The sequence below is a fragment of the Dermacentor albipictus genome, unplaced genomic scaffold, assembly GCF_038994185.2.
Source record: "Dermacentor albipictus isolate Rhodes 1998 colony unplaced genomic scaffold, USDA_Dalb.pri_finalv2 scaffold_11, whole genome shotgun sequence".
NCBI lineage: Eukaryota > Metazoa > Arthropoda > Arachnida > Ixodida > Ixodidae > Dermacentor > Dermacentor albipictus.
Genome location: NW_027225565.1, coordinates 14327907 through 14333372, shown reverse-complemented (window position 1 = coordinate 14333372; position 5466 = coordinate 14327907). Strand labels below are relative to the sequence as shown.

Below are 5466 nucleotides of genomic sequence, written 5' to 3'. Positions count from 1 at the left end.
CCGCCATTGTGGCCCAAAAGGCGTGGCCATACAGCAAAAAAAATAAAAAAGCAGCAAAAAAATGAGAACCTACACGTCATTTCCGCCACATTTTTCTCCTAGCGCGCGGAGGGGGTAGGGTAGGGCCTCTCCTTAGTTTCCTTCCTCCGTGTGATGTGTGCGTGCAGCCGTGTGTTTGGGCTTTATAAGTCGGTTCTTTATTCTATGTTGCGGGATGGTGTGGGTGTGGTCCATGTTGGCCGTACAGCTGGCAGTTATGCAACCGAGGGATGATCCTGTTCAAGTTTCTGGCGGTATGCGGTTTTCAGCGGTCACGCCTGTTGCAGGAGTGTCACTCGACGACGTTACGAGCTCGAAGCTGTGGTCAGATTCCTCGTTGGCGTTCCGTAATTATCTTTGCACGGGCGCGGTATGTTGCAAAAGCCGCTTTCGCGATCTATCGTCGTGACGATAGATCGGGTTTTTTATTATTATAAGTAATGATCCAGCTGTAGGGCACATGTAACCGACAAACGGAAGTCTCAGGAGAGCACCTGAGATGATAGTAGAGCAGGCGGCGCAGGAACTCCAGGGCACCCGAGGGACAGTGGGGGGATCAAAGCTCGAAGCAGAACGGTACGTAGGTTGGGGCCGCCGAGGCAGGTGTGTGCCAGGGAGTGTTCGCACGGACAGCTCCCCAGGCACGCGCAGCCGTGCCTCGCAAGGTCGAGATACTTTAAAGGCACCTGCGCCCATTGTCTTTCTTTTGCCTCGGCGCAGTGAGCACGATTAACGAGAATAATGTGGTGGGCATCCGGTGCAGTCGCGAATGCATCATGACAAATGTAGCTCGCGTCGCCTGGCGTCTGTAGTAATATCAGAGTTGGTTGTATGAACTTTATGCATAATACGCTTTGTTACGGTACCTCAACGGAATGGGTCTAGAGGACGGTGTTGGTACATTTTTTCGTACCGCCCTAATCCTATACCCCCACTACAAACACACACATACCCCCTTTTTTTATGTATACATACAATTCCTTGCCATGACGGATCATAGCCTCCTTTATTTTTGAAAAATAGAGGCGGCTATGGACCGATTGACCAGTTCAAGTTGTCAACTTGTCAGTAACTGTCGTAGGAATCACTGTAATAAACATAATTCCACGATCGGATTGTTTACTTTCATTTTTTGTTGTAACACTGAGGACTACATAGAACTTTATTTTGTATATGTGAGAGAAGTATGTGGATATCACGAGCTTAAGCCAATGTGCGATACACAGACAAAGCAGCTGCTACAACATGAACTGCATTGAGGGCCACACAACACATACGTAATTAAAGGTGCAAAATATAGGGGGAAGCTTCAAAATACGCCCTGTAGCACTGCAAAGTATAACATATATTGTATGTGTACAATAAATGTTCAAAAATACAATGCATCAATGTCCCATTTGCCTTCAAGTTTATTATGAAGTTCAAGTTTACTGAAGTTTATTATGAGCATATGTACAACAGGAATCAACTAACACACCCGCAGTCAAGGTGGCTGTTCGAGGTGTGCTGGCTGCCTCAGTGTAAGAAAAAGAAATTGGCTAAATGTCGACACCAGTGCCACTGCTTCTTGCCTCTGACCTGCACATGCCTCTGCGGCATCTTTGTGCACAAGTGTGCTGGCGTGGTGAGGCGTAGGAGTCATCCGAGAGAAAGAGTATTGTTTACATGGAGAAGTGGCTGTTCACATTGCCTGTCACTTTCCCTCAAATGTTTCCTTCGCGACTAGGGTGACACACCCGCAGTCAAGGTGGCTGTTCGAGGTGTGCTGGCTGCCTAAATGAAATAAAAAGAAATTAGATGAATGTCGATACCAGTGCTATTGCTTATTGTCTCTTACCTGCATTTGCCTCCACGGCCTCTTGGTTTGTGGAGTCTGTATGAGGGAGCTGCTGTGGCTAGGCGTAGGCATTGTCTAAGCAAAAAGAAAAGGCCATTTAAATGGGGAATTATGGAAATAAATGCAGTTATGTCTGCTTCTTGCACTCTTCTTGCCTAAAAGTTTTCAAACATAGTGCCCAGAACACACCAGCACTTTGACTGCTTCTGCTTTTTACCTGCAGGTGTTGTTGCGAGATCCTTAGTATGGCTGCATGCAGCATTGTAACACTTGGTGGAGGCATTTGAAGTGGTAGCCAAAAATATGAAGAATCATCCTTGTCTGCACGAATGCTTTCAATTTCTAAATGCAGTGGTAACTATCACTATTGGTGCAAGGCCCCCCCACATCTATGCGGCAAGTGCCATAGCTCGAAACTGAATTGTTCCTTTAGTGTTTCACAAGGCATCTGATATGTCCACATTAGATGTGATGTGTTTGTTTTTTATTTATCCCAGTGTGGAGAGAGCATCATTAAATGGCTGAAGTACTATAGCGCCAAACAGACGACACAAGAAGAAGAGACACGGACGAGCGCTTATGTCCGTGTCTCTTCTTCTTGTGTCGTCTGTTTGGCGCTATAGTACTTCAGTAATATGCACCAACTAGCCCAACAAAAAGTTCTGCTGAAATATCATTAAATGTTTTGTTTATTTTTGCGTGTCTTGTTTTTTGGCTTATTCCTGAATTTATCATGATGCTAAAGTGACTTATGTAATGGCAATCAGCTTTTGTTTTGCAGAAAAACAATGCATTTCCTGACCCATTGTTTGACATCCCCTCACTCGCATAATTTTGCAGAGTATTCTACCTATATTGACTTGCTTGACCTCCACTAAAGGGTCTTGCATTTTTAAATACGACTCTTTCCTTAAAACCATTCGACACTTCTCATAATTTCTTTACCTTGGGCTTCTGATACTCTGCATTCACTATTTTTGCTTGTTTCTGACTAGAAATGTCTTCTTCAATTTAGAGCTTAAATTTTACCTTTGGAACACACGGAAGGGCTTGCCATTGCATATCTGCATAAAAGGGAAACATGTTTCATTAAACATTTGCAAAATCCCATTGAAGATTGATGAATGCAGCTTGCAGTGTGATATGACTGAATGAGCCATAAAAGTAACTCATCTTACTTGGTAAATGAAAGCACATATTAGTGTGATGCACAAGATACGTTACACTAACGTGGTGGGTTCTCTTGCTTATACAGCAAAATAATCGGTGCGCGAGAAAAAAAATTATTTTTGCATAACCCTTTTACACACTGACTTAAGGAAAATGGGCTGGAGCTGTCCACATGATGTAGTACTTATTTTACCTGCGAGTATGGTCAACAAAAATGTGCCCCAGCTGCTTAGTGGTATTCGCAGAATTATGTCAGTATTGCATATGTGCCTGTTGTCGAAAATAATTGAATTTTGAAAGTGCTCGCAGGGATCTGATGTGCATATCTGCAGTTTATGGATACATGTAAAAGACTCAGCATCAAGTGCAAGTGAACGGTCCCACAGGCCCAGAGTCGATCATGCAAATAGATTCGCTGCACAAATTTGTGACATGAAATGGCATGCAAGGAAGTGTTGAAAATATTCCACAGTTAATAAAACGCCTAAGCTATTAATATGTGGGTTGATGCACTCGTTATGCAAAACGGAGGTGAGGCGTGCAGACAGGAAATAAGAGTAGAGTATTTACAAGCAAACAACACGCGCGCCGCCCACTTCTCTACTCTTGTGTCCTGTCTGCACGCCTCACCTCTGTTTTGCATAATGAATCCTTACGAACTAGCTCAGCTTTCTGTCGTTCTAAGTCTCTATGCACTCTATTTCGTCCGCATTAGGCACTCGCCTCTTGATTACTTCGTGGCACAGAAATACTCGGTCATCAGGCTGTTTTTCTGCTGTGGCCTTTGTAGAAGCATGATTGTTCAAAGTGCAACAATTAAACAGATTCTTTGAGTTGCTTGTGGCTTCGCCAATACAATTCCGGTGCGCTGGTCCGCCTGTCCAGCAATTTCCTACTGAAGGGAAACCTGCAAATAAAAACAGCGCTCCGCATGCAGAAAAATGCTCTACTGTGACGCTTCTCGAACGATTGTGATGTACCACAAGAGCTGCCTACTCGCGTGGTATTCTCAACAAGGAGATACATTCGTTTACTTACATGTGAAGGTATATGCCAGACCACTTCGGGGCTTCGGTGGCACATAAGGCACGAGTGTGTCATAGCGTCCGATGTCGACGCGCGATCGCATGTCAAACGAAACTACTACGCATCCAAAAAACAGATTCGAAACCGAAATTCGCGTCATCCTTTATTGCATGAATGCGTACATCGTGATTTACATAAGTCACGGACTTAGCGATCGCTTTCTGTAAACTTAATATTAACGTACCACCTTCATAAAGCCATCAGGTATGCGTTTTTAGGTGACAAAGCATAAGGTGACCTGTACTTGTTCTCAGCTCTTTCAATAGTAATTGCGCTGGCCACATTGACCAGTAGCAACAGGGCGGCGCCCTAGAGGTTCCCACTTTTCCGGCCCAGCTTTTCCTCTAGAGTTGTTCTACTAACTCTATGGTTTATAAGGTTCGAGATGTCAGCGCCACTTATCGCTACAGTCGGGAAATAGCCGCAACGACAGCGTATGGCCTCTGAGATCTAAAGGCTTTGTACGCTGCGCAGGGTAGCGTTGACGAGTCCAGCGGAAATGAACCAGACACAGATTGATACAAATATCGGTCGCGACGCTTTGATGTGAAATCAATGCCTTGACGTGAAATCGTGCCTAGATTTTTAATTCGAAACTCTGCTGGAACATTTGAGATGCAATAATACAACAATTACATTCTTTTGAGTGTTAGAGAAATACATGCGTCGTGTTTTTCATAGCTCTGTGTACCATCGTCTACTTTTCATGTTTCTTGTATTCTGATGAAAAAATAAATAAAACTAAAGGAAACAGTTTTCACATCTTTAGGTAAGAGCCATTGCTTAAGGTGACATGAGCCATTCATTGTCTTACGTGACGGACAGATGTTTTGAACGACAAGCAGAAAGCAGTTTGTGCTTTCTTGCTTGTCGAAGTTTGTCTCAATTTGGTGACGCGGGTAGGTGCATCACTTCTTAATCTGTTCAGTGAAAAGCACTGAGTTACGACCGCCAGATAATTGTGTAGTTGTTTTCGTGCGACTGCGCTGGCCGACGGGCTTGGCATCCGACAATAGGATCAGCACTCTACACCTAGAGCTTTCGTCGGCCTCCAAAGAAAGTATGTTCTGTGCAGGGATGCGATTTCGACAACCGTACGGCTGCCCTTTTCCTGCATCGCTTTCCACGCTGAAAGCTCGAAACGCCCAACAAGTCAAATGGCGGGGCATTTGAATATATACCTCCAAATGAAGGACAACTAAACAAATTTTGCGCCATCGAAAACAAAATGACGTCACTTCTGCTCTTAACGGACATGGCGTCACATTATTTTTTCTTCCGCGAAGTTTCCCACCACATACAGATGGCGCTAAGCCCCATGAACCGCCGATGGA

At 44.4% G+C, this 5466-nt stretch overlaps 1 long non-coding RNA gene across 2 annotated transcripts; it reads right to left on the bottom strand.

Annotated features, from left to right (window-relative positions):
• Nucleotides 1–1430: 1430 nt before the first annotated feature.
• Nucleotides 1431–4180, bottom strand: LOC135914929 (uncharacterized). Of its 2 annotated transcripts, XR_010568465.2 has the most exons (4): nt 4085–4180; nt 2906–2940; nt 1877–1951; nt 1431–1812 (listed from the first exon to the last, which is right to left on the bottom strand). It is a non-coding gene; the product is annotated as an uncharacterized lncRNA (long non-coding RNA). The 2 variants fall into 2 exon arrangements; XR_011509311.1 differs by having other exon boundaries at nt 1431–1951.
• Between the last annotated feature and the right edge of the window lie 1286 nt (nt 4181–5466).